The sequence below is a fragment of the Sinohyriopsis cumingii genome, chromosome 7 (assembly GCF_028554795.1).
Source record: "Sinohyriopsis cumingii isolate HCF-2022 chromosome 7, ASM2855479v2, whole genome shotgun sequence".
Taxonomy (NCBI): Eukaryota; Metazoa; Mollusca; class Bivalvia; order Unionida; family Unionidae; genus Sinohyriopsis; species Sinohyriopsis cumingii.
Window position 1 is genome coordinate 137741638 of NC_142967.1, and position 24207 is coordinate 137765844.

General features: G+C 35.1%; 1 long non-coding RNA gene across 3 annotated transcripts; it reads right to left on the minus strand.

The window, feature by feature from the left end:
• Positions 1–5855: 5855 nt before the first annotated feature.
• Positions 5856–15109, minus strand: LOC149796224 (uncharacterized). 3 transcript variants are annotated; one of them, XR_016422505.1, is made up of 4 exons: positions 14662–15109; positions 11778–11868; positions 6740–6810; positions 5856–6042 (listed from the first exon to the last, which is right to left on the minus strand). It is a non-coding gene; the product is annotated as an uncharacterized LOC149796224 (long non-coding RNA). The 3 variants fall into 3 exon arrangements; XR_016422507.1 differs by lacking the exon at positions 6740–6810; XR_016422506.1 differs by lacking the exon at positions 6740–6810 and having other exon boundaries at positions 8693–11868.
• Positions 15110–24207: the final 9098 nt, after the last annotated feature.

The following is a 24207-nucleotide window of genomic DNA, read 5'->3' on the forward strand; positions in this document are numbered from 1 at the left end:
GAAAACTGAACAGCAATGACTATATAGCTGCTTGAGCTGGTTGGCCATTTACAATCAGCCCATGGGCTGCGGGTTGGACAGCACTGACTTATATTCTTACACCAAATACAATTCAAAATATGGAAGAGTACACTCTCTGTGTATGTGTGTGTGTGTGTGTGTGTGGCCACACTATCACATATATTACTTTTTTTAATTTGAAGAGAGGGTACAAGCTGATCAATGCATGTCAAAAAAAAGACATTAGTTGCAAATATAAGGTGAGGGAGGGATAAAAAGAAAGCAAATGTTGTGTAATTATTTTGGTTACAATTAAAAAAGGTACACTGAAGTATAATCTGTCTCTCTGCACAGATTTCAAACATAACTGAAATCAAGCGCTGTTTCTTTTTAGGGAAGATAATGACTGTTTGGATGTGGAGGCTGTTTCTTTTTATTTTGTGTGAACCTACTACAAACTATGCAAGGTTCATCCACGACTACCTTCTTCCCCATTCTCAGCTACATGTCTGTTAAATCCAGCTGGTTATATCCTAAAACAAGATTCACCAAGATTTAACAAATTTACATTATAATGAATTATGCTCTATTTATGGTTAGATTTCAAACATAAAATCTTTCTTTAAGATATGTCTAAAACATTCCTTCACAGCCATTTTATGAGCCTGTATGCCACCCTACAATTATTACAGACTACCCCCAATTAGTACATGCTACTTTATAATTAGCACTGACTGCCCTGCAGTTAGTACTGACTCCATTACAATTAGTACAGACAACAAGCACTGATATATATCATTACCAAGTAGGTCAAGACCAATTAAAATATACTAAAGTCAACTGGCTCCACTTGAAAGACCTTCTGAAGGTTTCTATATATACAAATTATGCAACATTTGGCAGGCATTCAAAAAATACTGAAACAGTGCCTATGTCATTGCACAGCACTAAAGTCTGACAAACAGGGGACAAATAGAGACTGGATGGAGACTTCAATGTAAATTTACCATAATTAACCTCAAAACAGTCTAATTAAATGAGCTGTCATGTGACCAGCATCAGTAAATAATTAACAAGGGAAACAGTACAGTTGACTTTGTTGACTGAATACAAAACTGTCTCATATATAACTACAGTAGAACCTCTCTTGAAAGACCACCACCTCTGCCAAGGAAATTATGGTCTCTCAAGACAGGTGGTCTCTCATAACAGGTCATACCATTATATAATCAATAAATCTGTGCATTGAGAATATGGTCTTTCAAGATAGGTGGTCGCACATACCAGTGATCTTTCAAGATAGGTTTTACTGTATAAAATACCATAGAAATCATCCTTAAAGACCACCCCTTCTGCCAACAAACTATGTTCTCTTAAAAACTGGTGGTTTCTCATTACAGGTCAAAACTCTATATAATAAATAAATCTGTGTTGAGATAATCTGGTCTCTTAAAACAGGTGGTCTCTCATGACAAGTAAATACTATTTAAATGAATGTGTGCTTTGAGAATATGGTCTCTCATGACAGGTCTAGAACTATATAATAATACATTTTCTCAAGACAGATGGTCTCTCATCACAGGTCTAAAACTATATAATAATACATTTTCTCAAGACAGATGGTCTCTCATCACAGGTCTAAAACTATATAATAATACATTTTCTCAAGACAGATGGTCTCTCATCACAGGTCTAAAACTATATAATAATACATTTTCTCAAGACAGATGGTCTCTCATCACAGGTCTAAAACTATATAATAACTATATAATAAATCAGTAAATTGAGAATATGGTCTCTCAAGACAGGTGACCTCTGAAAGCTGTGATTTTTCTGGCATTATTAGCAATTGGTTAATCACACATGGCCCAATTTGTTATAATTTTCTCAGTAGGGCATTATAGAAAGGAAAATGTGCCTAAATTACTGGGTATATCTAACAATAATGGGTCATAACTCTACAAAATAATATTGTAAAAATGCTAGCTATCACACTAATGTAACAAAGCTTCTAATAAAATTTATTTGAAATACAATAATTCCTTGTATAAATAAGGTGCAAAAGAAATCAAGATTTAAAAAAAAAGAGCTTGCCATTACTCCATTAATTAAATAATTATATTGTATTCAGGGCCCAAGCGGTCCAAAACACTTGCCAGTACAGATCACTCACACAACTCACCTCTGTCCATGTTTGGTTCTTGGCTTGACCTATGTGGGTATGTGAAACAACTTGCCAGTAGCTTCTCATGGGTCAGTGGTTCTTTCTAGGGTCTCTCTGGGTTCTTCCTACACCAAATATACTGACTGTAATGTATAACCTGTCATGTGATGTTAAGTGGCATTAAACCAGCTGAGCAAATTTTGCAGATGTCATTGTAAAATATATAAATTTTAAATTGATGTATAATTTTACACCAGGTTAAAGATGATATAACTTGAATGCATCTGTTCTAGTCTTGACTGATTATTAATGAGGTCAAGTTTGGTAACTATGTCAGGCAAAACTGGCCAAGGGTTGAAATGGCTAAAAGGCAGCATCTGTACTTGTTAAAATATTTGTCATATGTTGAAACTTTGCAGAGATCTGTATAGGAAGGGAAGTGGGTCATGTCATTCAAACCCTGCATGGGCATGTGTTAATATTGGTGGTTAAATAAACTTGTAATCTAATGGGTAGTTAATGGTGTGAGGTCAGTTTCCCTGGCGGCAAAGTCTTTTTGTTTTAAAATTGACTTACACAGCAGAATCAGGCAGTTCAGTTTTGCAAAGGGCAAAAAGGTCTTGACTAAGGGGAGGGTACCAGACTCTCATAAGGGTTGTTCATGGGATGTGTAGTTGAGAGTCTATGAGAGACACTTAACCTGGGGTGTAAGGAGACAGATCTGCTAAAGGAAAAGGAGAGTGAACATCAACATTAAAAGGTACTATGTCTTAATTGCATGCATAATTTTTCTTGTACACCAGTCTTAATATATCGGTTTAACCTGATTTCTGTTAAATGATATATAAGTTATGTATGCTAAGAATTGATCATTAATAGGTTTGTGGGTTGATTTTCTGCAGAGGAATCGTTAGTTAGCAATTGTGTTGTATAAGATAAGGAGTGATTTTTTTAAAAATTATTTATTTAATTAGGTTGTGATGTCCTAAAACCTATGAATTGGTTGTAATAATATTTGAGCAGAGGTTGTGTGCTATACAGTTATTTATTTACTGATCAGCCATGTGTATGCATGAGTCCAACATTCAGTATGAGATAGTTATTAATAATTCATACTGCAGGAGCTTAATTGTCATTAGACTAACATTCAGTCAGTTAGCAATGGTAAGTAGTTCTATTGAAGAAATACATTAATCTCTGATACTGTGTTAATTATCTATGAAAAGAAAGAAGCTGGAATGTATGTAGACAAATATGGAATTGTCTGTATTGAATGCAAGGTTATAACCTGAATCCAATTGGCGGTGGGGTGTCCATTGTGAAAAGTGATACAGGCTATTTTGAATGTACCTCTTATTGCAATGTATATTCTGTTCAGGAAGAAAGCAATGAATGAAGAATTAGGCCACGTTTATTATATTTTAACAGGAAATGGCTCCTATGCCTAAAAATAAGAGACTGAACAACCAGTATAAGAGATTGATCAACCAAGACAAGCCAATAAAGGTGGTGTGATGCATACTTAGGCATAAAGGAACATGAGAGTGTTGCAGTTCATGTTGATCCCAACTGACATGCTGTACTGATTCTGGAGCAGCTAGTAATCAGGTCATGAAAGACATGCTGGACAATTCCAGTACAAAACACTCATTCGATTTCATGATGAACTTTGCTTAGTCTGATAAATCACCCCACCCCCTAAATTTGTTATGATGCTGATATATATATATATATGAAATGTGGGTTTGATGCCACCTGTTCATTAAAAGGTGCAATTTGTCTGCAATGCAAACTGGAACAAAACTGGTGTACACTTCAGACACATACCAGTAATTGGTAACAGCCACTTCTAGCATTAAATTCAAAATGGCCACAGGACAGATAGTTGTGCTATTCCACATGGATTTACGAATCATCAAATATAGGACTGCTCCAGAAATATGATGAACATGTCACCAAAAGAGCCATTCAGCCATACAGTAGCCACAAAACCACAAGAAATACCAGTAATTGTATAAAATGTATACTGATGTGTGCAGCCAAAAGCGGCTGCAGATAATTACAGCTTTTAATGAATAGGTGATATCAGCCCCTAATCTGAAAATCAACAGCATCATTGGTGAGGGCCTGAGTTATTGGCCTAAACTAAGCTGTACTGATATAAACAGAGCTGCTAAGTGCATTTAAGAACTTCGAGTTAATTGATTTATTTCCTTTTCCTTTTCTTTTCTGGTAGAGGTGCATCCTGCAACTAGTTCTGTATAATCTATTTTGTTTTATCCAATTGATCAAATTCTTGTATTCTGTATACAGGGCTTGTGTTGTTCTACTCAATATCTCTGCTCAGTTTGTATACAGGGCTTGTGTTGTTCTACTCAATATCTCTGCTCAGTTTGTATACAGGGCTTGTGTTGTTCTACTCAATATCTCTGCTCAGTTTGTATACAGGGCTTGTGTTGTTCTACTCAATATCTCTGCTCAGTTATTTCACCCATTAATTTCATTTTAATATTTGCTCAATCTGAGCTATAACACAGTGGTCAATCATTGTCCAAGCATCAATAACCACCAAAGTATCCTGAAAAATGATCTTACAGGAAATAGATGACTAAAAAATAAAAAAATAAAACTCATCAAAGATTTTAATAATATAGAGTTACATGACAAATATGATTGAAACTGAATGATCCTAAGTAAAGTTATTCTACAGGTACCACAATTTCGGAAAATGGCAAGATGTGAGCGATAACACCTCTACTGATAAATGATGTCATGGAATGCTGGAAATCAAATTTTATTCAAGGTGTCATCAATATAAAGCTGCATGTCAAATTAGCTTTCAGTCTATCCCGTCCTTGGTAACAATATGCCATGGAAACCAAAGTTGGGTGACTGGTTAATCAGGGGACATAACTCCCATAAATGACTTTGTCAAATTTGCTTGAAATCCAATAATCCCATATAAATTTATGCTGTTAAAATCAAAGAAAGAGGAACCAGCAATCAGGGACCATAATTCCTGTAAATGATGACAAAGAACAATGGAACTCAAGCTCAGAGAGGTGTGTTGAGAATAAGATCTCTCAAGACAGGTGGTCTCACATAACAGTGGTCTTTCAAGACAGGTTTTATTTTACATGGAAAGGATAAATCCACAGCTGATGTTGCTTTTTTTTATGCTTTCAATACTAAATTTGGTTCAAATGCATTTACTCCAAAGTGAAGTTATCATGCAGAGATCAATTTGTTGAAAGATTAATGGTCAAGCAGCTGGGCAGATGAAGGGCATTGCTATTTGGAGGCTTGAGATCATGCAGACCAATCATCAGCATTTTTTAATAAATGGTCAGTTTATAGAAAACTAAATCTTCTTGTAGTTAAGGCAAGTTTATCCACTTAGGTTAACATTCATGTGGGTGTGGGACAAAGTGGATTTACAATCACATGATTAGCAAAGCTTACAGAACATCCATTTATTAATGCTCAAACACATTTAGTGTGAAGTAACAAGTGCACATGAACCAAGTTCATCCATATACTTTCTGTACATGCTCAGAACAACTCTGAAATTTGTAGTGTTAAATATTCCACATTTATTAAATTTCAAAATCAAATATCTTCTAACACAAAATATGCAGTAGATATTGGTATGATTTATGGGAGTTTATCTTTTAGTTATTGATGCAGTCAGTATATAAATGCATTTTATTATTATATTTACAAATTTGGATAATTCGAACAATAATTATTGAAAAACAGGCTTTACTCAAATGACTTCTCTCAGTCGTTATGTTTTCTGTTTTCTTCATTTTGCCTGCAACCTGGAAACACTGCAAATGTGGTTCTCAGCTTTTCAAGTTTTCTGAAGTTAATCTGATCTATGAAAAAAGAGTACTGAGTTAGTTTATAAACAGAACACATCAAATACTAATTTGTCAGTCTTTATAACACTACCAATGCATGCTATGCTCCATCTCTGCACCAATAGTAACCGATGCACATGGAATTACATCCACATACTGTCATTATAAAAGGCTCCATCTTTATTCAAGCCCAATTTTCTCCACCTAATTGCCTGCAGAAAGGATGTAGTCAAATAAAGACCTCCACTATTTGCTTTCTTGTGAAATTTCCCAGTGTGGTAGGTGGGTTGATGATGGTATCTGCCTCACTGTACATACAAACACTGAACAGTGTGTGTATATCTCACATTGTTGATACAAGCAGTTAATGCCCTCCCCCCCCCAGTAGCTGTTGCCAATCCCAATATATCACAAGCCTTGTCCAATTTCAAAATAATTATGGATGGTTTAAAGTTTATTGAATTACAGACCCTTCAATAGTTTCTTGATAGAATTGTCCCTGATATGTAAGCTAATACACTGTAGATCTCTGACATACATTATATCCTTTATCATCAGAAAGTGTGAGTCTCATTATTTTAAAGACTATTATTTTATTTAAGAGTGAAAACAAACGAGTTTAGTGAAATTACTGAAATGGGTACAAATACAAAGCCATGTGTTGAAGCATTACATTTTGATATGTGATTGCTTGAAACTTGATGATACTCACTGAAATTCAATAGATGATACTCACTGAAATTCAGTAGATGATACTCACTGAAATTCAATAGACAATACTCACTGAAAGTAACAAATTCAATAGTTTAGTGAACAAACCAAGTCTAGATATGTTTTGGGTTTAATATATATGGCATTATTAAAGCTGCAGCAGTTTTCATTAACTTGCTTTGCAGTCACAGAATCAAAATAAAAGAAAATTAAACACATGAATTCTGATATTAGGTTTCCAACTTTTGCTGATAAAATGTCAACATCTTACATTAGGCCTAGTAATAACAATAAAATGCCTTCAATAAAATGAAAGCTGCTGCTGCCTGTAATGGCAAAATCTTCAGCTGTTGTGAGTTCAATGCCATTTTTCAGCACATGATAGGCAATACATGGCTGCCAGTATAACTGGTGGAGGAAGAAACTGGGGAAACCCAGGTAAGAACCATGACCCACAGGAAGTTACTGGCAAGTTTTCTCACATACTCACAATTGCCAAGCACAAGACTTGAACCAACACAGACTAGTGAGATGACAGTGACTGGTAAAGGTGAGTGCTTTAGACCATTTGATCACCTGGGGCACCTGCAAAAACTTCAGCAACTCTTTTATAGAAGCTGCTTTAGGACCAAATCTGAGGATTTACCTTCAAGGTAAAGTATAGTGGAAACCATTAAATTCTTTGAAACTTGTAGCTCTGGCTTCTTTGTTCCAATAAAACTGAATGCCCCCCATCTCCCACGGGCCCATAGTAGGCCTGTTGCTGCCCTCGTGCATATCATCAGAGACAACTACTTATGACAAAAGCTGAAGTGGCACAGTCATTCATGTCCTAAATTCAAAACTGAAAGGATACATGTTTGAATCCTACCACTGGATCAGCATGGTCAGTCCTGTGGTGTTGCAGAGAAAGGCACTTAATTCTATCTTCCCTGGCACTATATAATCAGCTTGTGTTTCTGTGCCACAAGACATCAAAATAACTAAAATGAGCAAAACAGTGGTACAGCAAATAATTCTGCTCCCCCACTAATTTAATTATGGTGCCTCCTCACAATAAAAAGGAGGAATTTGCACATGTTGCAGGGGGAAGTTTTGGCCCCCACTGAACCGAGACAACACCCACACCAGTTGTTATGGTTGCTTGGCTGGGCAATTGCTATGCTAACTATAAAACTTTGAAAGCTTTCACTCTCAGAAATGAAAAATTTGCCACAAATTTGTGCCATATCTGTGGTAAAGTTGCAGCTCACAAATATATGACAACTGTGTGCAAGAACAGGAGTGTGCCACAAATTGTCCAATTTTGTCACAAAAACCCTTGTTGCCTTAAGTTTGCCCCAAAATAGTGATTGCCACAAGTGTGTCAGAAAATTACCTGGTCATTCATGTCAACATTAAGTGTGAGTCACAAGCAATTTGACTTGGCATGAAAGCTGTACCAAGTATTATACAATGATATACCACTGAGATATATGTTCTGCACCCAAAATATCTTAGCTACATTTAAGTTTATTTTGCATGCCTCAGGAATGTTTCTTTTTTATATATATATATATATTTTAAAGAAAAAGTCTTGGCAGATTAAGAGTTGTCATATCTTTGAGAAGGAAGTAATTTTTTGTGCAAAAAAACTGTTTACAATGAAAATGAACTGCTGATATCTTGCAATATTTTGCAAAATTTCTTTATTAAAAACCCATGACATTATTTCATTTATACGATCCTGTCTGTCTTCATTTATTCTGATATTCATGATTTTTTGGGAAATTTGTGAAATAACTCTCTTGTAACGAACACATTTACTATGCTTAGAAAATTCTCAAAAACCAGCAATTATTGTAGAAAGAAAGAAAGAAAGAAAGAAAGAGAAGAAAGAAAGAAAGAAACTTAGTTAAGTAAAATAAAGTTGTTTTTTTTCTTCAAAAACCAATCCTGGGAAAAATATTATTACCTTGCAATATGCAGATCTGGAACCTCTCCCCACATTATTGGCAAGATAATTTCTTTCTTTGGTGATGATCTTCAGAAATATGTCCTTGAAATTAAGGTGTAGCATAAATAATAAAATCATAGTAATTGGACTTTGCTTAAGGATATTTTGCCTGATTTTCTTTCTGTCACTCAGCCATCTTGATCCAAGTAACAGCTGGCAACTGTAACCTCACTGACTGTGCATGTACATCAACTGTAAATGTACAAGTGGTATCACCTGTGCAGATGTGACCTAGATAAAGTTTCTTCACTTCCTGTACCTGAGACAACAAATGGAAATGACTACAATGTATCCTACACAATAGTGTGGACTTGTATCTATTAGGTAGGACAATTGCCAGACTGAATAGTGTGGACTTGTATCTATAAGGTAGGACAATTGCCAGACTTAATAGTGTGGACTTGTATCAATTAGGTAGGACAATTGCCAGACTTAATAGTGTGGACTTGTATCTATAAGGTAGGACAATTGCCAGACTTAATAGTGTGGACTTGTATCAATTAGGTAGGACAATTGCCAGACTTAATAGTGTGGACTTGTATCTATTAGGTAGGACAATTGCCAGACTTAATAGTGTGGACTTGTATCATTAAGTAGGACAATTGCCAGACTGAATAGTGTGGACTTGTATCTATTAGGTAGGACAATTGCCAGACTTAATCTTGTTGAAAGACAGTATCTTGCTATTTACAAGACAACAGAAAAATATGAGCTTGAAAATAAGTCAGGATGCTTCTTTATTATGTTGATGTTCTTGTGGGCTTATAATAGGCCCTACATGACAGAAATATCCAGGAAAGCCACTGGCTCACCAGAAGTTAGTAACAAGCTTTCCCTTTTACACATGTTGGGCAGGCCCAAGATTTGAACCCAGTTAAACAGCAGTGCAATGTCAGTGATATGTAAAGGTGAGTGACTTAAACAATTCACTCACCCCAATTCATTTATGTGCCATAATGACTCATCAAGGATGGTCCATGATGCTTAGGAACATCAAGTTCATCACCAGGTACACCTATTTCTAAGTAAAAGGACAGCTTAGGAAGTTCCAACTAGGGACATAAATCCCCAATATAAACCAGAACTTTCTCTGGCTCCATGGTTAAAAATGACAGAGTATATTTTTTTATGCCTTTACAATGGAAAATTGTGATCACCAGAACCAAAACCCAACTGGACACTGATGATGTAGTTCTTCTCACTCTGCCTGAACTGAAAATATAGAAGACTTAGGAAGGTTACTATATGTATGAAAGTTTATTTTGGTCTAAGTTGTTTGTTTCTTTGTTAAGCATGTCAGTGAGACAGCTTTATTTCTTTGGGTCTGATTGTTAAGTATGTTGATGAGAAAGGTTTACACTGGTCTCAGCTGACCGTTTCTTTGTTTGTTAAGCATGTCTATGAGATGCATCCATCTGGCCCACATCTTCATCTGGAGTTTGTCAATGGGATTTTCCATCTGGCCCACATCTTCATCTGGAGTTTGTCAATGGGATTTTCCATCTGGCCCACATCTTCATCTGGAGTTTGTCAATGGGATTTTCCATCTGGCCCACATCTTCATCTTCAGTTTGTCAATGGGATTTTTAAAAAGAAGTAGATACTAATACCTCTGGTTTGCAGTGTTACCAAAATAAATAGTCCAATGACCCTTGGGTCTTTTGCTAAGTGAAATCATCCATGATGATTGGATTTGTGATTTTTGGATTTAGGAAAAGATTGTGACACTTATGGTGTCATGCAGTAGCTGCTAATGCTTGAAAGATTCTTTTTTAGTGGTGGGGATATATGGAGTCATGTACCTGAAGCATTATTTTTATCTTGGTCACTTTTCTGCAAGATAAATTGGACCCAAACACGATCAGGACAAATGATGCTATTTAACAACCTGTTATGTATATTTAATTAATTGTTTGTTTGTTTTTAATTTTTTTTTATTATTTCATTACATGCTATTGTAATGTAACATTGTATAATGGACTTGACCTTGTCAAAAATTGAGTTCATTTCTGCTCCACCTGATTGAATTTTTTTAATTTCATTTTATGTAAACAACTAATACATAGCTAAATTATTTTTTATATGTATAGGCTTAATATCAGGATCTTTATTAACAGAAGAAGTACATTTTTTGGGGGGTCAGGGTTTTTGACTTTCCTAAGTGAATTTTACAGGTTATGGTTTTGATTTTGTAAACATCAGGATCATTCTAAAAGGTTATTTCCCATTAAGTAATTTTTTTATTTAGAACAATACAATCCTTAATTGTGAGGACTTGGTCATTTGTGCTTTAACATCTAGCAAGTTGCATATTATATGTTGTGACCAGTAGTTTTGGGCTGGAATATTTGTTGTTCAAATTACTGAATCCAAGTGATTATTTTCTCTGGAAATATAAAAATGCTCTGATAAAATTCTTGGATAAAGACGTTCACTGGAGTTTATAGTATATTCAAACCTGGAATTATATTTCTGTTATTCAACAAAAGACTGTTGACACATCAACACTTTAATAGCTACCACAGACATATCATCAACTTCAGTTTTGGGAGATCTTCTGGACTTTTACTGAAGATTATTCAGGACTTTAAATTACTAGGATTTGTGTCTGTAATTCTTGGATTATTTTGAGATCTAATTCGCAATAACTTGTTTTTTCTCATTTTCACTATGTATTCAAGGGAAATAAATATGTTAAATTTTACAAAGCTTGCTGTCTTGCACTCTTTTCTGTTACTTATTTTAAGAGCACAGACTCGTAACAAACCAAACGGTCCCTCTACATCAGCAGTAGCAGTGGTAATGAATGTTCATGAATACTTCCAAAACATTCATGGGAAGAGCATGAGCTGTTTTTTTTGTTTATAGCAAATATATTTTGGCATGCTGTCCTTCCTGTAAGAGTTAATTATACACTGGATACCTCATCCAGTTTATTCTCAGATTTTCAACATTGAAGCGCATGATGATCACGGAGAAAACATACAGTGTTCATACATTAACTTCTGCCTCTTTTCCATCAGCAAACAGATATTAAACATACCTTCAAGGACAAGGTTTGACATTCCCAAATGATGAGTTTTCCTTAATCTCTGTCATTTCATAACATCTCAAAATTCAAGACCAAAGTAAATCTGAAAGATAAAAAAAGATTCAACTTACTGCAAAATATGTGAGTTGTGGACAGTCTCAGGTCACAATACCATATATACTTGCATATACGTTAACTTGAAAAGCAAACAACATAGATCCTGATCTGGCATAGCATAATGCACCTGCAGATTAGGGTCTGTCTTGTTTGTTCTACTAACTACTCCTTACAATTTGCATAGACCCAGATCTGCCGGTGCAAAAGACATTTAACTCCTCTTGTGCAATCGGCTATACCATCACGCTGTTTAACCAGACCATTGTGGGTTCCATTCCAGGTCAAGGATGCACTCTATTCCTATGGAGGAACAAACAATTCAACACAGTTTGGATAAGAATTGTTGATAAAACTAACATAATAAACCCATACAAAACACTTGCTTAAAATAACAGGAGTTCCATGAAGGAGCTGATGTTCTACAATCCAAAAAGAATTTCCAGGAATTCAACAAAGATAAGACTATTTCTTCTTTTTAACTGTCAAGTGTTCCTGAGTGATCAAATTTTCATATTAACCACTGTGGTGGGCATACTGGAAGCAAGATTGGAACCATTTTCATTCAGGACAAACTAAACACCATCAGAAGACTTTTGGTGAAAGCTTCATGCCATATGACCATCCATTCAGAATTAGTTAAAAGATTTTCAATTTGTTCATTGTGGCAGCCATACTGGATCTCTGCAGGGCACCATTTTCATTTAGAACAAACTAGATATCATAAGATGTCTGTTCGTGAAAACATTTGGTCAGCAGTGCCATACATTCTGGAAGTAGTAGCAAATACAAGATTTTCAAGATGTCTGGCACTGTAGCCATATTGGAGGTCAGATCAGTACCATTTTCATTCAGGACCAATTAGAAACCATAAGAAGTCTTCTGATGAAAACCACATGCTGATGATTTTTCCATTTAGGAGTTTAGTAGTAGTTACAGGAAGATTTTTCAAGATGGCTGTCATGGAGACCATATTAGAGCACAGATCAACACTTTTTTTTTTTTTTAGGACAAACTAGACATAACAAGAAGTCTCATGGTGAAAACCCCTTATCAATATGACTTTTTGTTCAGGATGAGTAACATTAACAACATTTTCAAGTTGGCTGCCCATGATGACTTATAATTCATATGAGATGATAATCCATTAAAAAGAGAAGCGATAACCAAGATTTTCAACTGGTCCACGGGGCCCCGAGTGGCCGAGTGGTCTAAAGCGCTCTCCGTTACGGGTCACTGCCATCTCACCTCTGTCTGCGTTAGTTCAAGTCTCGTATTCGGCCAGTGTGGGTATGTGAGAAAGCTTGCCAGTAGCTTCTCATGGGTCGGTGGTTCTTTCTGGGGTTTTTCCCGGGTTCTTCCTCCATCATTAATACTGGCCACCATGTATAGCCTATCGTGTGCTGAAAAATGGCTTTAAACCCTACAACAACAACTGGTCCATAGCCATTTTCATTTAGGACCAACTAATCATCATAAGAACTGATATCAATATTACTTTCCATTCAGGAAGAGTAGCTATAACTGGATATTCAAAATGGCTGCCATGACAGTAATACTGGTAGACAAATTGGCACCTTTTTCCTTTCAGACCAACAAGCAAGACATCAAGACATCATAGGAAGCCTATTAGTGAAAACCAAATGTTGAGATAACAATTATTCAGGACTGACAATACAATTTTCAAGATGACCACTGTGGTGGCCATACTGTATGTTCTAGCACAACCATTTTCATTTAGGACAAACTAGACTCTGTGTGTGTGTGTGTCTGTGTGTGTGTGTGTGTGTGTGTGTGTGTCTGTGTGTCTGTGTGTGTGTGTGTCTCTGTGTGTGTGTGTCTGTGTGTGTGTCTGTATAAAGTTTCATGGTAATCCTCCAAGATGTTTAAAAGGAATTGCAATAACAAACTTATCCTAATGGACAGATAACGGACAAAAGGACATACAACAGTCCATCACTAAAGCTGTCCTGGTCTATTGCCAACAGAACTAAAAATAAATGTCTGGCAGATGAGAAAAACAGGATACAGACTTAACCAAGACCTTGATTTGTAGGAGAAAATATGTTGATGAGGGAGGGGGCAAGCAAACATATAGATTCACTGCCATGAATGGTAATGTTTGACCATCTTTATTAAAAGATTATTGACAGGGAAGGATAACTATCTGTGAAGTGAGCAAAGCCCCAAAATTCTAAATTTCAGAACTAATGGTTGGCACCATCAGAATTTGTGAAGCAAAGCTTCAAGGTGAAGTATTTTATTGTTTGTACATACTGCAAACACCATATCAATATAAGTCATTCTGGAGTGTACAATATCCATTTGACAAAGCAACACCCTCCAACGTCAGGATGATGAACAAATACAGACCCCAACTTGTTTAAATAATTATCATCAGAGCATATCACAAAAACTTTTCTGAAGTTTTATTGCAGAGCACAATCTGCTCTTTGCAGTTGCAGATCATTTTTCAGACCTGCATGCTTGACACTACCTCACAGCAGTGCCAATGCAGAAAGATTATTCTCTGTGCTAAGAAAAATTCAGCAAGCTCTTCAGTGAAGTTTGAACAGCAGTACTATCCAGACTTTAATTAGCAGAAAGATGAATGCAAATGACTGTTGTATTACCTTCAAACCCCAAACTAATGAAAGCAGGAAAGACTACATTTAATTAAGACTGTATTCCATCATCCAATGGATGTTAGATAAAATTGGTGTACATGTAAAAAAATCTGAATTTAATGTCTTTGTGATTGTGATTAAGTGAATGTGGTTACCATGTCTCAGTCCTGAGATGACATCTGACAATGCAAGGTCTGTCAAGATCTGTTTGCAAGTGAATCCAAAGAAAACCTTATTTTATTTTATTTAAATTTTCCAGTCTTTTTTTAATGCTTATATGAGTAGATAACTTCAACAAAATTGTGCGACAATCCTTTTATTATAGTCTGGAGTACTGTCCCACCACACAACATAGTGACCTCAATGAAATTGTATGACAATCCTTTTTTCGTAGTCTTGAGTAGTCCCACCACACAACATTAGTGATCTCAGTGAAACTGTATGACAATCCTTTTTTCGTAGTCTGGAGTACTGTCTCACCACACAACATAGTGACCTCAATGAAATTGTATGACAATCCTTTTTTCGTAGTCTGGAGTACTGTCTCACCACACAGTATTAATGACCTCAAAACACACTCTGAGTCTCAAAAGAACCCCAATACTTTCTAGGAAGTTTGCAGGTACATGTACATGTATGCAGCATGGAGACAAAAGAAGTTAAACCAATCATGACATTTGTAGAAATTATAATGAACAATAACAAACTAACTGGACAGTTTCAATAGGTACATATATATATATATATATATATATATATATATATATATATATATATATATATATATATATATATATATATATATATATATATATATATATATATATATATATATATATGGTAAACAGCTACAAGTAAATGCTCAGAGTTTACATGACCAAGAAATAACTAAACACAAGAGAACTTACTACTCTTCTAAATTAATGAAGAAACTTGGGGAGTCATGTATATACAGTGTCACCTTCGATATTCAGATGCCTCTAATAAAGATTCCCCTGTATATTCGAACTTTAGAGCTACTGGCAAATTCTGAGACAAGGTAACGCTGCAAGTAAATTTAATCATGGTAGGACTGTAAATAAAGTTATTTCATGCTACTCCATGACACTTGATATGACATACTGCTATACTGTGCTGCACCAAAAATGTAGTCCTGTTTTCATTTGGAAAATAAAACAATAACAGCATTCATATAAAACATGTGGCCCACAAAACACATGGCTATAAACAGATGTTTGTTATTGAAATTTACAGGCTTTGAATCAGTCTGCTTGTGAGGAATACTTTAATGCATGGGGGACAAGGCATCATGTGTTGTGTTGAAACATGAACTAATATCTTAACAGTGTAATTTCCAGTACTGTACAGTGTGCAATTTTTGTGTAGGTAATCAATGATTTTTTTAAAATTTGACTAATAAAAAATACTTTGCATCATGCAAATTTTAACAAGCTAGAAATCTAAAAGTGAAGTATTTTGGGTTGTATGACTTCCTGTTTGATTTTGGCAAATTTCCAATGTTTTTATCTGCGATATTTTTCTAAACCACTTAAAAATTCTGTGTGATTCTTTTTCCTTTTTAAGTTATCATAATTCCTTTTAGTTATTTAAGCAAAGATATATTTCTGAGGCTCAATCTCAAGAGTTTAAAACATACATCACCCCTCCATATTAACAATGCATATACACACAACAAACAAATAACACTTTGTTATGGCCAATTTGGCTTCATTGCTTGTACACAGCAAACATTATTTCCTGACCTTTTCCTTCAAAGGGAGTTCAATTTTTTTAAGAATAATAAAAGAAAATAACAAATACAACTTGCCTACAACTAAAATATTCCTTAATCAAGTAATGTATCAAACATTCTTCTATCTCTGCATTAAAAGTAGTTAATATTAATCAATATTTCGTGTTTTATTCATACAGATATTTTCTATAATATTTTCAAATAACTGATCTAGTATTTAGAAAAATACAGCTTTAGTCAATGTGTGGTAGTATTAGAGGAAAGTACCATCACATCATCAGTCACTTTGCATAGTGATAACAATAGGGGGAGACTACTCTTAGTAGCAAATATATTCAAGTGCCAATTTTCAGGAACAGCTTTTCTAACTGATGTATCATGCCCAAATATACTGTTGCCTTTACTACAACTAGTCATGATATGTATTAATCTAATGTCAAAATGAAATGATGGGGCAAATGACAAACAAGATGACTAAATACAAGCTGATAAAAGACTGAGTGAATGGTTTACATGTGGGCAATCATACTGAAACTACGCACTTTCAGTTTTGTTGCAGCAATTCACCCCACATGCAAGATTCTACTAATTCCTGCTTTCTCCATAAAGTAAATTAAATTTTACTCAAACAATCTTAATTTATATACTTCTGTTATTAAATTAATGAGGACCATGTATGTAACTAATTTTACAATTTTTGGAATATTTCGCTTTTGTGAGAAATTGATGTTTCAGCCTCAGAATCAAGAATGGATCAAAGGTATATTTAGAGTTACATCTCAAGTTTTGCCATTAGTTGTTTTTTTAAATATCCAATCAAGTTTTGATGCAAGAGAAGGTAGAAGATGGGTGGTGTTTCAGTATAAATTAAAAGCCCCCTAAAAATGGTACTGGTATGTAACAAAAATTACTTTTTTCTGCATCCATAACAATAACAATTCAGAAACTCCACTACAAGGTGAAGACAACTCTTACCTACATGGAGATGACTCTTCCCACAAGGAGTGGGATATATATGTTGTTGAGAAATAAAAAGCCAAGTTAAAATAAATACTGATTTTGGTAAACACTGTTCATACAACTCACAGCTCAGTTACTTCCCCTAACTATCCAATATGGTCTATTTTGTCCTCTTGAAGGAGAACACCATACCTTGTTTACAAGCAGACATTTGAAATACACTACAGTACTGGGGGCCCCAAGTGGCTGATTTGTCTAAAGTGCTCACCATTCTGGATCACTGCCATTTCACCTCTGTCTATGTGGGTTCGAGTCTCAGGCTCAGCTAACATGGTTATGTGGGAAAGCTTGCCAGTAGCTTCTCATGGGTCAGTGGTTCTTTCCGGGGTTTCCAGGGTTCTTCCTCCATCAGTTATACTGGCCGCCATGTATAACCTGTCCTGTACTTAAAATGGCATTAAACCCTACAACAACAAAATAACAACACTATAGTACTTTAGTGCTATTGTGGCATTTGTGACAAAACATTTCCAGACTTTTATCATTCAGTTCAATTATCTGCAGCCATGATAAGTCCAAAAAGCTTCTCCACCTCCCAACCTTCTCAAACCATGCCCCATAGAATGAAGTACAGGAGCTGGAAAACTGGGTACTCATGTGAGGGAGCCATGGCAGCATGCAAGACAAGTGATCAGGGTGCAGGTTTGAATCCTACCATTGGATCAGCCATGGGTGGTTGCCATGGTATGTCATTGGGCATGGCCTTTTACACCAATTGTATTGGCACTAAATAACATATTTACGTTGCTGTGCTATAAAGCACTGACCTAAATCACATGCATCTTATGATCTGCTTGAAAACAGATGTAAATGAGGTATATACTGTACTTGATTAGAAGTCGAGTCCAAACATTGACCCTGATCAGCCATCACATACTGTGCTAGATTATGGTCTATGCTTTTTGTTTTAATGATTACTCCTAACAAACTGAATAGACTCCAATCTGCTGTCAGATAATGTACCAGCAGATCGTGATATATGGATTTTTCCAGCTAGGTCTGACCCTTACCCAAGTAAAACTGTACTGATATCCCAAAGCAGTTGCTCCACTAGTAAAAGAAAAAAAGTTTTGTTACAGGTTAGCACAACTGCTGCACCAGCATACCTGTGGTAATTCAGTGTGGGAATTTTGTAGTCTAAAGCAGATTTTACTGTTACACAGGTGTATGATCATGATTACAATTCAGTAACCATTTAAAGTGCAACTAACTTAGCCAACAAAATATAAGACACAGCAAAAAATGCATCTGTAAAAGGCAAACTAATTTATGGACTATGCATGGCTCAAACTCGAGACCCTGTTAACACCAGCTGAATACTCAGCCATCTCAGCTGTACACTCTTCTAATGCCAAAATAAATATAAAAAATCCCATGACCTTGAGTTTGAGATTTTGTTTTGACCAATCACAAACAATATTGCATTTGAAAGCTCATTTCTGACTGGTTAACAGTAGAAAGTAAACAAGTTGAGAGTATTCTAATCTCCAGGTCCCAGTTTCACTAAAAACCTCCAAGATTCCTCCATGACCTTGAGTTTGAGATTTTGTTTTGACCAACAAACAATATTAAATTTGAAAGCTCATTTCTGATTGGTTAACAATAGAAAGTCAACAAGCTGAGATCATTCTAATCTCCAGGTCCCAGTTTCACTAAAAACCTCCAAGATTCCTCCATGACTTTGAGTTTGAAATTTTGTTTTGACCAACCACAAACAATATTAAATTTGAAAGCTCATTTCTGATTGGTTAACAATAGAAAGTCAACAAGCTGAGAGCATTCTAATCTCTAGGTCCTAGTTTCACTAAAAACCTCCAAGATTCCTCCATGACATTGAGTTTGAGATTTTGCTTTGACCAACCACAAACAATATTAAATTTGAAAGCTCATTTCTGATTGGTTAACAATAGAAAGTCAACAAGCTGAGAGCATTCTAATCTCTAGGTCCCAGTTTCACTAGAAACCTCCAGATTCCTCCTCAAATTGAGATTTTACATCATCTTACTTTTGACAGTTTTAATATTTTCTCTGAAGGTGAAGATAGTGGAAACCTATTTATTCTTGAAATATTTTTGACCAATCACAAACAATGTTGAATTTGAGAGCTCCTTTCTGATTGGTTAATAGTAGAAATTCAACCTCCAAATGAAGCTCAGAATTGTATGATCTCCAGGTCAATGTTTCCTCAAGCTAAGATTTTACATCATTTTGCTTATGACAGTATTTATATTTTTATTCAGGATAAAGATAGTATAGACTTATTTATTTATTCTTTAAACAAAGTCTGACAAATTCACTATATTAGAGGAAATAAATTTCCCTCAGAGATAAGACAATATTCCTTCAAGGAAAATTTATCATTTTATCTATTTTAATCCTGGATGCCCCACAGAATATCATGGGAAAATAGTATCTTTCCCTTCAAAGTACCAAATGTAACAAGGACACCAATGCAGCTGAACTATGGGTAATTCCCAAACACTACATCCTAAGCTAAAGAGAATTTCAACATTATTCTGAACAAAATGTATGTGCATTGTTATAATCTAGTGTTATCTACAAATACATACTGCTAAACCTGTTTTAGTGACCACCTGCATATAAAAAACAGGTTCATTAGGTCCCACATATAAATAAATCTGTACAAAGTAACCTGCATTTAGAGTGGTCATTATACAGGGGTTTGACTGTGGTAAAAATTGCTGCACGAGTAAACATCAGATGAAACTCACTGTTCAATAAGCTATCAACTTTTCCTGCATGTACTATAATGTACGGTACAATAAAGTACAGTACTATAATGTCCAATACTATAAAGTAGAGTGCTATAAAGTACAGTACTATAATGTCCAATACTATAATGTACAGTACTATAATGTACAATACTATAAAGTACAGTATTATAATGTCCAATACTATAATGTACATTTCTTTAAAGTACAGTGATATAATGTACGATACTATAATGCACAATACTATAATGGACAGTACTATAAAAGTACAGTGCTATAATGTATGATACTATAATGTACAGTACTATAATGTACAGTACTTTAATGTACAATACTATAATGTACAGTACTATAATGTACAGTACTTTAATGTACAATACTATAATGTACAGTACTATAATGTACAGTACTTTAATGTACAATACTAGAATGTACAGTACTATAAAGTATATTACTATAATGTACAGTACTTTAATGTACAATACTATAATGTACAGTACTATAAAGTATATTACTATAATGTACAGTACTTTAATGTACAATACTATAATGTACAGTACTATAAAGTATATTACTATAATGTACAGTACTTTAATGTACAATACTATAATGTACAGTACTATAAAGTATATTACTATAATGTACAGTACTATAATATACAGTCCTATCATGTACAGCACTATAATGTACAGCACTAAAAAGTATAGTACTATAATGTACAGTACTCAAACACATGTAGGATGAATTTTTTTTTAGCTATGTTGATTGCAAGCAACATCCCATGTACAATTTATGAGGCTGATTGGCATGGATCAAAGATGGGATGAAATCCATAAAAAGTGCATCTAGGTCAAAGAGGCAATGTTCTTACTATATTCTATCAGATCAAATTGAATGGTTCTTGATCTACTCTGAATGGAAGCAAATTTCCCAGATTACATGGGAAGAAAAGAACTTAAATGACACCAAAATGGAGCAGAAAACTAAAATCCATAAAAGGGGATAAACATGTTTGAGACAGTCTTCATACAAGATTGCATCAGGATATGTTGAATGGTTCTTGAGCTATGCTGTTTAAAGGCAATATCCAATGTGAAGGTATGAATTTAATTGTCAAGGGTCACAACTCTATCCAAAATGGAGGACAAGAGATAAAGCCCTGAAAAGTTCTTTGAGGCAAATTGCATCAGAACATGTTGAATGGTACTTGAGCCATGCTGGTTACAAGGAAAAATAGAATGAAAAGTGGCAATAACTCCATAACAAGATCAGACTGTACACGTCAATCTCATGGAAAAATGTGAATCCCATGGAAAAACTTGTGACTATGTCTCCAATGTTAAATGGAGTAAGCATGTATGTCACCAAATAAATTGTCTTAGTTTCATTATAATTTGCCCAAAGTATGAAGACAATTCATAAACAGGTTCAGGAAATACAATTTTATAAAAAAAATTCAAACCAATTCCTTAATGCAATTTTATTTTTGAGTGACCTTAACCCAGTCTTCTATCTTTCATATTAGCAGGCTGAAACTAAATGGTAAAAGCTAGTTCCATTAAACACTGCACAACTGCAAAACCTATCTTTGAAATAACAGAAAAAATAGCTCAGCTGTAAAAGTGGACTGTAATTTAACCAGCCAGCCACTTGTTGTTATGGAGAAGGCTGATTACCTCAGTGTACATGGGTGAGAAAACATGTCACAGAATGCTTTGTATTAGCTTCCAAACAAGTCATGCCAATTATCCTGAGAATCTATTGATGGGTTCAGGAAATATATACAAAATGATAATCTGTAACCACACCTTAACATAACTTTTTTTCCCTATCTAATGGCTCAGCAACACTTTAAAGGTTATAATGTGCTGAAGGAAGTCTAGCAAAAGTGCCTTGTCTTGGGACACTGTGACCCAATATTGGCATTTCAAACCCATGTCCTCCTGGTACAGCAACAAGTCCACTGCTTTAGCCATTGTGGTTCAACAGATCGGCCAGCATACAGGAACAGGTGAACATCCATCCAAGGTCAATGATTTTTCTTTGGCCCCTTCATCATAAAACTTTAGTTTTTGCATAATAAATGTTACTCCAGACTGGGAAATTCAGTCAAAATATTTTCAGTAAAGATTTGGAGTTGAATAAAGTTTTTTGACAGATTAAGTTTGGTTTTCTTCATCTCAATAAACACACTAAAAGATTATTTGGGGCATCCAAAGTTAGCCTATGGTCTTTCCAAAACTTAAGGATTTAAATAGTCCTTGCCCTCAGTGAAGCCAATCCCATCATTCATGATTATTCCAACACTACTGTCTTATGCCAATGAATTTGACTGTGTGAAAACATTGTCTTTATCCCAATCATTCCATCAGTATATGTCAATTAGATTGTGTGAAAACGTCTTGATCCCAATCATTCCATCAGTATATGTCAATTAGATTATGTGAAAACATGTCTTTATCCCAATCATTCCATCAGTATATGTCAATCTGACTGTGTGAAAACATGCCTTTATACCAATCATTCCATCACCATATGTCAATTAGATTGTGTGAAAACATGCCTTTATACCAATCATTCCATCAGTATATGTCAATTAGATTGTGTGAAAACATGCCTTTATCCCAATCATTCCATCAGTATATGTCAATTAGATTGTGTGAATCCCAGTCATTAGACCAGTATAACAATCTGACTGTGTGAAAGCATGCATTTATCCCAATCATTCCATCACTATGTCAATTTGACTGTGTGCAAACATGTCTTTATCCCAATCATGTCAATTGTATGTCAATTTGACTGAAAGCATGCCATTATCCCAACCATTAGATCAGTACAGTCAAGAAGACTGTGTAAAAGAATGCCTACATGTGAAACATCTATGTTAAGTCCATTAGACTGTGTGAATGCATGCCTTTATCGCAGTCATTTGACCAGTATATCAATAAGACTGTACAAATGCATGCCTTTATCCCACTCATTAGACCAGTATAACAATTAGATTGTGTGAATGCATGCCTTTATCACAATCATTAGATCAGTATATCAATTAGACTGTACAAATGCATGCCTTTATCCCACTCATTAGACCAGTATAACAATTAGACTGCATGAATGCATGACTTTATCCCAATCATTAGACCAGTATAAAAATTAGACTGTGTGAATGCATGCCTTTATCCCATTCATTAGATCAGTATATCCATTAGACTGTGAATGCATGCCTCTATCCCAATCATTAGACCAGTATATCAATTAGACTGTGTGGATGCATGCCTTTATCTCAGTCATTAGACCAGTATATCAATTAGACTGTGTGAATGCATGCCCTTATCCCAATCATTAGACCAGTATATCAATTAGAATGTGTGAATGGATGCCCTTATCCCAATCATTAGACCAGTATATCAATTAGACTGTGTGGATGCATGCCTTTATCTCAGTCATTAGACCAGTATATCAATAAGACTGTGTGGATGCATGCCTTTATCTCAGTCATTAGACCAGTATATCAATAAGACTGTGTGAATGCATGCCCTTATCCGAATAATTAGACCAGTATATCAGTTAGAATGTGTGAATGGATGCCCTTATCCCAATCATTAGACCAGTATATCAATTAGACTGTGTGGATGCATGCCTTTATCTCAGTCATTAGACCAGTATATCAATTAGACTGTGTGAATGCATGCCCTTATCCCAATCATTAGACCAGTATATCACTTAGACTGTGTGGATGCATGCCTTTACCTCAGTCATTAGACCAGTATATCAATTAGATTGTGTGAATGCATGCCCTTATCCCAATCATTAGACCAGTATATCAATTAGAATGTGTGAATGGATGCCCTTATCCCAATCACTAGACCAGTATATCAATTAGACTGTGTGGATGCATGCCTTTATCTCAGTCATTAGACCAGTATATCAATTAGAATGTGTGAATGGATGCCCTTATCCCAATCACTAGACCAGTATATCAATTAGACTGTGTGGATGCATGCCTTTATCTCAGTCATTAGACCAGTATATCAATTAGAATGTGTGAATGGATGCCCTTATCCCAATCATTAGACCAGTATATCAGTAAGACTGTGAATGGATGCCATTATCCCAATCAATAGGTTCAGGATTATTGGGAATATAATTCACAATATTTTTAGTGTCTTTTGAACAATTTTTTCATTTTATATTGT